Below are 10,096 nucleotides of genomic sequence, written 5' to 3' on the forward strand. Positions count from 1 at the left end.
GATCGCTCGTGAGTCCCTTAAGAAACTCAAACACATTGGTTCAGTGCGAGAGTATGTGAAAGAATTTAGTTCTTTGTTGCTGGATATAAAGAACATGTCCGAGGAGGACAAGATGTTCAACTTCTTGTCGGGATTGCAGCCATGGGCACAGGCTGAATTAAGAAGGCAAGCGGTAACTGATTTACCCTCGGCGATTGTTGCTGCCGAGAAATTAGTGGATTACAAGTATAATTCGAATCCTTCACAGGGTGATAATTCGAAGAAATCCACTAGAGGAAAGAAACATAATCAGAAGCCTTCTTCGTCCAAGGGTGGGCAAAGTTACGATGGCAAGAAGAGAGATGGTAATGGTGGGAATAACCAGAAAGGATCACAACCAAATGCTAAGAAGGGTGTGGGGTGTTTCATCTGCAATGGTCCTCACATGGCGAGGGAATGTCCTAGTAGAGAGAAGTTGAATGCCCTGATCGCACAAGACGGGAAAAGCGGCAGCGAGCAAGAAACAACTTCTAGGATGAATCCTTTACAACTTCCCAATGCAATCACTACAGAGAAGTCGAGTTTGTTCAAGGGCTTGATGTATGTGAGAGCATTTGTTAATGGGAGGGAAGTCACGGCCATGGTTGACTCGGGTGCAACAAATAATTTTGTGGCGCAGAAGGAAGCAACCAGACTTGGTTTGGAAGTGATTGGGAGTTCGACTCGGTTGAAGGCAGTGAACTTAGAAGCAAAACCGATTCAAGGGTCTGCTACAGTAATGTTGAAGGTTGGGGCGTGGGAGTCTCAATCCAAACTCATGGTGGTCCCGTTGGATGATTTTGACATGATTCTAGGTGTGGAATTTTTGAGTGCAGCCAAGGCGATGGTTGCACCTCATTTGAGAGGGATTATGATTTGTGTGGAGGAGTGTCCTTGCTTTGTTGAAGCAATCTCCTCAAATCAGAATAAAGAGAAGGGTGTTGTACTGGAATCAGCGACCCAATTTGGAAACTCTATTAAGAAGAAAGGCAATCAAGCGTATGTGGCTGCCTTGATAGAGATTAAACAAGATCAGTGGGTAGAGGTACCCGATGAAGTGGCTGGATTGTTGGAGGAATTTGCTGACACCATGCCAGACGAGTTGCCTAAAGAACTCCCTCCTAGGAGGGCAATTGATCACAAGATTGAGTTGATACCGGGAGCTGTTTCGCCTGCAAAGGCGCCGTACAAGATGGGTCCTTCGGAGTTGGAAGAACTCAGGAAACAATTGAACGGGATGGTGGAATCAGGATACATGGTGCCTTCTAAAGCTCCATATGGTGCTCCGGTATTATTTCAAAAGAAATCAGATGGATCGTTGAGAATGTGTGTGGACTATAGGGCGTTGAACAAAGTGACAGTAAAGAACAAGTATCCGGTGCCAAATGCGGCAGACTTGTTCGATAGCTGACAAAGGCGTCATACTTCACCAAATTGGATCTCCGGGCGGGGTACTGGCAGGTCCGAATTGCAGTGGGGGATGAAGCAAAGACAACCTGTGTAACAAGGTATGGGTCTTTCGAATTTTTGGTGATGCCTTTCGGTTTGACAAATGCTCCTGCAACATTTTGCAACCTGATGAATGATGTGCTATACGAGTTTTTGGATAGATTCGTTGTAGTATATCTTGATGACATTGTGATCTATAGCAATTCGTTAGAGGAACACTTGCAGCATCTACGGAAGGTGTTGACAAGGCTGAGAAAGGAAAAGTTGTACATTAAAAAGGAGAAATGCGAGTTTTGTCGGAAGGAGGTGAAATTCCTTGGTCATTGGGTTGGTCAAGGGAAATTGAGGATGGACGAAGGAAAAGTCAAGGCAATCATGGATTGGCCTATCCCCACTGAAGTAGCGGAGTTGCGATCATTTTTGGGGCTGGCTAATTATTGTCGGAAATTCATCAAAGGGTACTCCAAGAGGGTGAGCGCTCTTACTGATCTTCTTAAAAAGGATCAGAAGTGGTGTTGGTCTGAGGAATGCAATGAGGCATTCGAGAAGCTGAAGGTAGCAGTGTCTTCGGAACCAATACTAAAGTTGCCTGATTTTGATTTACCATTCGAAGTCCAAACTGATGCATCAGATCGTGCCTTGGGTGGAGTACTGGTGCAAGATGGCCATCCAATAGCTTTTGAAAGTCGAAAGTTAAAGGATGCTGAGCAAAGGTATTCGGCTCATGAGAAGGAAATGGCTGCGGTGGTGCATTGTTTAGATGTGTGGAGGCACTATCTTTTGGGAACGAAGTTTACAGTGGTGACAGACAATGTAGCCAACACATACTTCAAGTCTCAGAAGAAATTAACCCCGAAGCAAGCTCGTTGGCAAGAGTATTTGGCTGAATTTGATTTTGTGAGGGTTCATAGACCGGGGAAGCAGAATCAAGTGGCTGATGCACTTAGCCGAAAGGATGTACAAGTTTTTGTTGGTGCGTTGACTCAGGTGAGTTCAACTTTCTTCGACCGGGTGAAAGAGCAGTCCTTGCTCGATCCTGGTTACAAGAAGCTTCTTGAGGAGGCAAGAAAGGGAGAATTAGTGCGGTACTGGGAAGAAGATGGTCTTCTCTATGCCAAGGGTGGCAGGTTGTTTGTACCGAACAGTGGAACTTTGAGAAGAGAGTTACTTAAAGAAACCCACGATCCTAAGTGGGCTGGTCACCCGGGTGTGGCTAGGATGCTAGCTTTGCTGTCAAAGTCTTATTATTGGCCGAAGATGGAGCAAGACATAGAAGTGTATGTGAGGACATGCCTTGTGTGTCAGCAAGACAAGACAGAAAGAAGGCAAGAAGCTGGGTTGCTTCAACCTCTGGCAATCCTAGAGAAACCATGGCAGTCCATAAGCATGGATTTCATTGTGGGATTTCTAGAAGTGAAAGGGTTTCGGTCTATCCTGGTGGTGGTGGATCGATTTTCGAAATATGGCATATTCATTCCTGCGCCTCATGCGTGTCCAGCAGATGTGGCAGCAGAACTGATGATGAAGAATGTGGTCAAGTACTTTGGGTTGCCTGAAGACATTATAAGTGATCGGGATTCCAGATTCACGGGGAAGTTTTGGACGACATTGTTTAACATGCTTGGTTCAGACCTTAAGTTTTCAACAGCGAATCATCCCCAAACTGATGGTCAAACGGAAAGAATGAATCAGTTGCTGGAAGAGTACTTGAGGCACTATGTGACTGCTAGTCAGAGAAATTGGGTTGAGTTGCTTGATGTGGCCCAATTCTTCTACAACATTCAACAATCTTCTGCAACGGGAATGAGTCCAGCAGAGATTGTCTTGGGAAGACAACCTCTGATGCCACATGAAGTGGCAAAACAGAAATCCCAAGGGGTTTGTCCTGCAGCTTATCGGTTCGGGAGGGATAGAACTGAGTTGCTGGAATTGGCTAGGGACAGCCTAGGAAAAGCTTCACGGAGGATGAAGAAATATGCTGATAAGCATAGGAGGGATTTGGAATTTTCTGTTGGAGATCGAGTGTTGCTGAAACTCACTCCACAGATTTGGAAGAAGATAACCGATAAGAGGTATCATAAGGGCTTGGTCCAGAAATACGATGGTCCTTTTGAAGTTGTCCAGAAAGTGGGGGCTGTAGCATATAAGTTGAAGTTGCCGGAACGCTTCAAGCTACATCCGACTTTTCATGTTAGTTTCTTGAAGAAGTACCATGAGGACAAGGAGGAAGGAAGACAGCAAGGGGTGAGGGCACCGCCTACTGTAAGGAAACAATTTGAGAAAAAGTTGTTGAAGATCCTTGATCATCGCACTTTTGGAGCCAGCAAGAAAAACCAGAGAACTGAGTATTTGGTTCAATGGGAAGGTGAAGGTGTAGTTGACGCTACATGGGAAAAGGCTGTGACTTTGTGGCAGTTCGAAGACGAGGTCCAGTCCTATGTCAGAAGTATATCGACGAGGACGTCGATTCCTTCTGGTGGGGGTGGTTTGTGAGACCCTAACTTGGGTTCGCTCGGCGGACCTTGAGATCACTCGATGCTTAGCTTGTAGGATGGCGGCATGTGAGTGAAGTGCACCTGCCTTGGGGCAGCAGGCAGCAGCAGCATAGGCGCTCAGCAACATTGGGGAATGTTAGCTGAGCTTGGCTACGTGATGGGCTTAGATGGACGTGACTTTGCATGGGCATGCATGCAAACGGTGACTCAGACAGTGTGCATGGTTGACACACGTGAATGACGGTTATCGGAAGTTACTTATGTCTATCCAAAGGGATGCATGTGGGCTAATGCAAGGAATCTAGGCAAGGGCTTGGATGGCTGACACGCGGGTGTTAGTTAGTTTGCATAGAGTATGCTGATGTGTAATGTGCTAATGTGTCCAGCATGGCCTAGGCGGTTGGGGATGTCAACCGCAACCTATTATTGTGTAATATAGTAGGCTTTGGGCGCTTGAGTCATCAGTGTGTGATGTCCAGCGTGAACATTGTGTAATCCTTGATATTGTGTGAATAACAAGGTTGGGAAAAGGGTTTCCTGTATACTGTGTGTTCTTATGCTTGTGTATGCATTTACTTGATAGCAATTGAGTGTTGTTGAGTGACGCTGGGTAAAGAGTGAAACCGTGAGTGTGTGTGCATACTAACGGGTTGTTGGGTTGGCTGACTAGATTTGGGTGAATCTAGGCCATCGCAGGGAAAATTTGAGTGTGAGAAATTAGCCTTGTGACATAGTAAGACTTTGGTACTATAGACTTTGGTACCCCGTGAAGTCTTACTATTTCTTTAACGTACAACTCTGCTAACTGATCCACTGAATAGGTTGTTTAACTGGTAGAAAATGAGCAGACTTCGTGAATCTATCTACCACAACCCAAATGGAATTAGACAAACCTGTGTTAGTTTCAAGTCCAAGTGCCTCATCTAGGTCTTGATTCTTGGTCCAAATCTGGGTCCAGGTTCGGGTTTGGGGCCCAGGTCCCCCATCTAGGTCCGGATCATAGGTCCTGGTCAAGGTCCGAGTTCAGGTTCGAGTTCGGCTCCGAGTCTAGGTCCAAGTACGGGTTCAAGTTTGAGTCTGGGTCCAAGTCTCGATCTGAGTCCAAGTCCCTATTCGGGTCCGGGTCGGGACACGATCCGGGTCCCAGTTAAGGTCTAGATCCCAGACCAGGTTCTAGTCTGGGTTTGGGTCCGCGTTTAGGTCCTGAGTTTTGGTCTAGGTTTGGGTTTGGATCTGGGTCTGGGTCTGGGTCTAGGGTTCCAATCTCGATATGAGTATTTGTCTAGGACCGTGTCCATGTTAGGGTTTAGGGTTTTGGGTTTAGTATTTAGGGATTTAGGGTTTAGGATTTAGGGCTTAGTTCTTAGGGGTAATTGATTTACTTGCAAGAAATTTGGACTTTAAAACGATTGTTTGTTTGTTTTTGGATGGTATCATGTTGTATTGAGTGTTATTTGATGATTGATTGATGTTTGTAAATTTTCGTGAAAAATAATTGCGATTCTATTTCTGGAATTATTTTTATTGGATAGTATGGAAAAAATTAAGCAAGTTAGCCTTTTACAGAACTCAATTTCGATTTTATTTGAATTAGTTATGATTTTTTGAAGATTCGAAAAAATCGGAGCTGTGCTGAAATTTTCCTGCGATCGCGAAAACTCTCCGTACAGTTCACAATTTTTTCGTTTTTCTTCGATTTTTCATGCTTTTTCATGGAATTAACTTCCGATTTTTTGTATAGTTTTGTATTTATACTATTACTATTCCTAATTCAATTCTAATTATCATTTTGAATTAATTTAATATTTTTTAAATTTAATTCAAGATATTAGTGTAATTTGAATTTGAATAGAATTAGTATCTATCTTCTTGCTTAAAAATCTATCTTATTTTAAAATTTGATTATATCTTATCTTATTTTAAATTTAAAATAAGATAATTATAATCATGTAATTTTTAAATGATATAAGATATTTTGCTAATTTTTTAAATTTTGTTATTTTATTTATTTAAATTACATTTAAAATTTGAAAAAGATATTTATTTATCTTTTTTAATTTTTTATTTAATTTTTATTTATAAAATAACATTTAAAATTTAAAAGTAGTTAGCAAATATTTTTTTGAAATGATATTTAGGTTGGTTGAAACTTAATTTTTCAAAATTGTAGGTTTAATTTTAAATTTAAATATTTAATTAAATTTGGAAATTTTTTTAATTTTTCAAATTTTTTTTAAATTTTTGAAAAATTTATTTTATTTAATTAATTATTTTCGAAATTAATTATTTAATTTAAAATTAAATAAATCCTACATCCAACTATCCAGCTAACCTTGTTGCAGGAGTATGTGTTTTAGCTTGTTTGTAAGTTTTCAAAACCTATTATTACTTGATTGCAAATAGCCATGGTTACTTTTTGCCAGATCTAATGATCTGATGGCTCCCTTGGTCAAGTTAATAATTTGTAACAGGTATATTTACAATCTTCTTTCATCTGTGTATGACCTAGCAACATGATAGGACCCATCCAAAGTGTGCCTGTGTGAGCCTATGTGTTTAATTTTATTATAGATGCATATGGGTTGTTGTTGCTAAAATAAATTATCATAGTTCTTGATAGAATTTATTTAGGCCCATTTAGTTTTTGGGCCTATTCAATTAATGACAGTTGTTCTTATTAAGGTTAAATTCCTCTCTTTTGGGCCTTGTGTGAGAGTTGGGAGCCATAGAAGTGGGTACGACATACTGAACCCAGCACCCCCTCACATGAACCACCCCAATTGTGAAGGCCCATTTGCCTGATTTGAATGACTGTACTAGGTTAATTACACTAGTTTAACCTAATTAAAATTGATTAGCAACATAATTAATTTCATTTATTTTGAAATTAATTTAGAAAATCATAGTTTAAAGAATTTTATATTCTAAGCTAAACTATATGTATTTTCTTGTATTTATTTAAATATAGAATTATAACCATCTAGATTCTTTCTGAAGCTTAATTTAAATTTTTCATTAAATATTCCTATTTAAGTTGATATTTAGTTATTTACAACTAACCAACTTAAATCTGAATATCTTTTTGATTTAAAATTTCAAAATTAAGTTGAGAAATTTTAGGCATTGGTTATTAAGATTCTTTAGATATTTTTTAAGTTAATATATTTTCGAATATTAACTTAAAATGGAATATTTTAGATATTTTTTAAGTTAATATCTTTCCGAATATTAACTTTAAATGGAATATTTTCAAATTAAGTGGTTACAACTTAATTTTTGATATTTAATTAAATTTAAATTTGAAAAATATTTAGGTTCTAGATTTTTTCTAATACAACCTAAATTAGATATTTTTTCAAATTTTGTGGAAAAGATACTTAGTCAAATAAGATATTTTGTAGATAGTTATTTCTAGACTACTTATTATTTCTAATATTTAAAAAGAAAATATTATACATTGTGAAATTAATTATTTTAAATAATTAATTTTGGTACAATTTATTTTTTCCTAGTATTAAACTAGAGATTAATAATTAAGTCTTCTCTACACTTAATTATTTATTTCTTGAATTTAATACATTTAATTAATTTGAAAATTAAATATCTAAGTTGAATTTCATCATGATACTTAAATATTTCTTTTTCATGACACTTAATTAAATAGAAAATTATTTTTAGTTGAAATTTATTTTTTCAACTAAATTTAAATAATTTTCAAAATATATTTTTTTTTCTTTATTTTATTAATCAAATTTCGAAATTGCATTTCTTAAATGCTGGAATTTCGAATTTTATCTTGAAAAATAGATTAAGTTGTAAATTAATTATTTAATTTAATTAATTTTTGGACCAACTTAAATCAATGATTTTTTCATTTATTGATTAATTTAAAATAAATGAATTAAAATATATTATTAGAAATTGAATTAATTAGTCAAAGGAAAATCTAGATAGGTGATATTTTTGCTTGAAGTTTTTTTCTAGTGTATTTAATTAAATAGAAAATTAATATTTAAGTTGATTTTCATCATCATACTTAAATATTTGAAATTTTTCTTTTATATATTTAATTAAATAGGAAAATTATATTTTTGTTGTAAATTAATTTTATTAATTAATTTTGGGCCAACATTAAATTAGAATAATTTTTCCAGGATTTATTTTTTATTTTAACATGCATTTTTCGAAAATTGTATTCTTAAATAGTTTAATTTTTCGAAATGCAATATATATTTATCGAAAATAAAATTTGAGTTGTAAATTAATTTAAATTAATTTTGTAACAACTTAAATTGAATATTTTTCTAAATATTTATTGGAAATTATTACTAAGATGGAAATAATTCATGTTATTTTCATATCCATCTAAGTAAAATTTATAAATATTAAATTAAAATTTATATTTGGAATTTTTCATTCTAAATTGGAAATTTTAATTAAATAAATATATATTTAAAATAAATAGAATAAATAAAGAGAATCAAAGAAAATACAACTCTCTTTAAATAATGAGCTTTATTATTAAGACATTCGATCTCCATTGTGGGTTTTACACCGCGTTTGTTTTAGTGAGTAATCCTCCCTAATGGAGGAACGTTCATTAGCAATTTCGCACCGTTTAACCTCGCATGATAAGTAGTTTGTAAGTGTTTTGTATGGTATGGATCACCCTAATGGTGGCGACCATACTTGACTTGCAAATTATGAAACAATGGTGGAAGCTCATAAGATAGAATTGCCTTGACTCTCGCCTAAACGGGACAACGCTGAATTCCAATCTTGATCGAATAAAAGGTTGCTAGAATGGTTATCATTTTAGATGAGCTGACAACTCTATTCAATGGATGATGCTTTGACTCTCGCCTAAACGGGAGACTGTATCAGTTTGTTGAAAAACCTTGGAAATTATTTAGGATTGTATGTTTTAGTATTTTCACTTGTCATTCCTACTTGCTATATGCTTATAATTTCTGAATTGTGTATGAATTTATATTGAACCATGTTATTTTCTGTTATTAAGTTGTAGTTTAATTTCGAATCTTCATTGTTGGTCTAACATGTTTGTTTTTCTAATGAGATTAATCCCTAATGGATTTTCACCATTAGACATACATAATAGTGTTAGATCTCGAAAGATAAATATTGTATATGCAACATCTAGCTGTTCATCAATTGATGACACCTTAGACTAGTATTTTTACGATATGAAACAAGAAGATTACATAAATAAGATTACTTTGACTTTCGCTAATCGAAGCATCGTTGGATTCTTATTTTAAACGAAATTATCCTAATTCCTCTTAGCGTATTCATTTTGAATTAGCTCAATAACATATCATTGGATGAATGGTCTATAAATCATTTCATGTCATTCTATATTAAATGACGCATATGATTATAATCCCGAAATTCTATTCCCAATTGATATAAATCCTCAATCTTAGAAATCTCCTACTTGTATGGGCAAATCTGACTTCGAGTTTGTATTAGTAGTGGTGGTCCAAGATAGAATTACTCATTATATTTGGTATAAATTTAAGTCTTTGACTTTAATTTTAGATTCCAAATAGAAATTTTCTTATATTTCTAATTCCAGAATACAATACAGTTACACTTTCTCAAGTGTTTAATATCCATCTTCTATTAATGGATTAAAACTGTATGGAATATGAGTTAGATATTCTGTGACCAGGATCCACTTGCAGTATTCTATGAACTCATTGATGTAACTACACCTAAGTCATCAAAAGACACTACCACATTTTTTTTAATCTATGGCATTTGTATCTTGTAAAGATTTGACAAGATCAATCTCTGCAAAGAGTTAATATGCCTATATCCACTGAAAGTAGTTCATCTCATTCGCAGATGGATGTACATTCAGGGGTGGACATGAGATTTTCGTTGTAATCTTAAAACGATCACTCTAGATTATACCTTTTAGCAAGAAATTTGAAATGTTTGAAAAATTTCATTAATTTCTAGCAATGGTTAAAACCATTAAGGTAAGTGGTTAAAGATCTTGCGAACTGATAGGGGTGGAGAAATAGTTAGTAGATATGAAGTTCAAAGATCATTAAATTGATTTTTGAATTATATCCAAACTTACCTCCCCAGAAATTTCGAGTTGCATA

The sequence above is a fragment of the Cannabis sativa genome, chromosome X, assembly GCF_029168945.1.
Source record: "Cannabis sativa cultivar Pink pepper isolate KNU-18-1 chromosome X, ASM2916894v1, whole genome shotgun sequence".
Lineage (NCBI taxonomy): Eukaryota > Viridiplantae > Streptophyta > Magnoliopsida > Rosales > Cannabaceae > Cannabis > Cannabis sativa.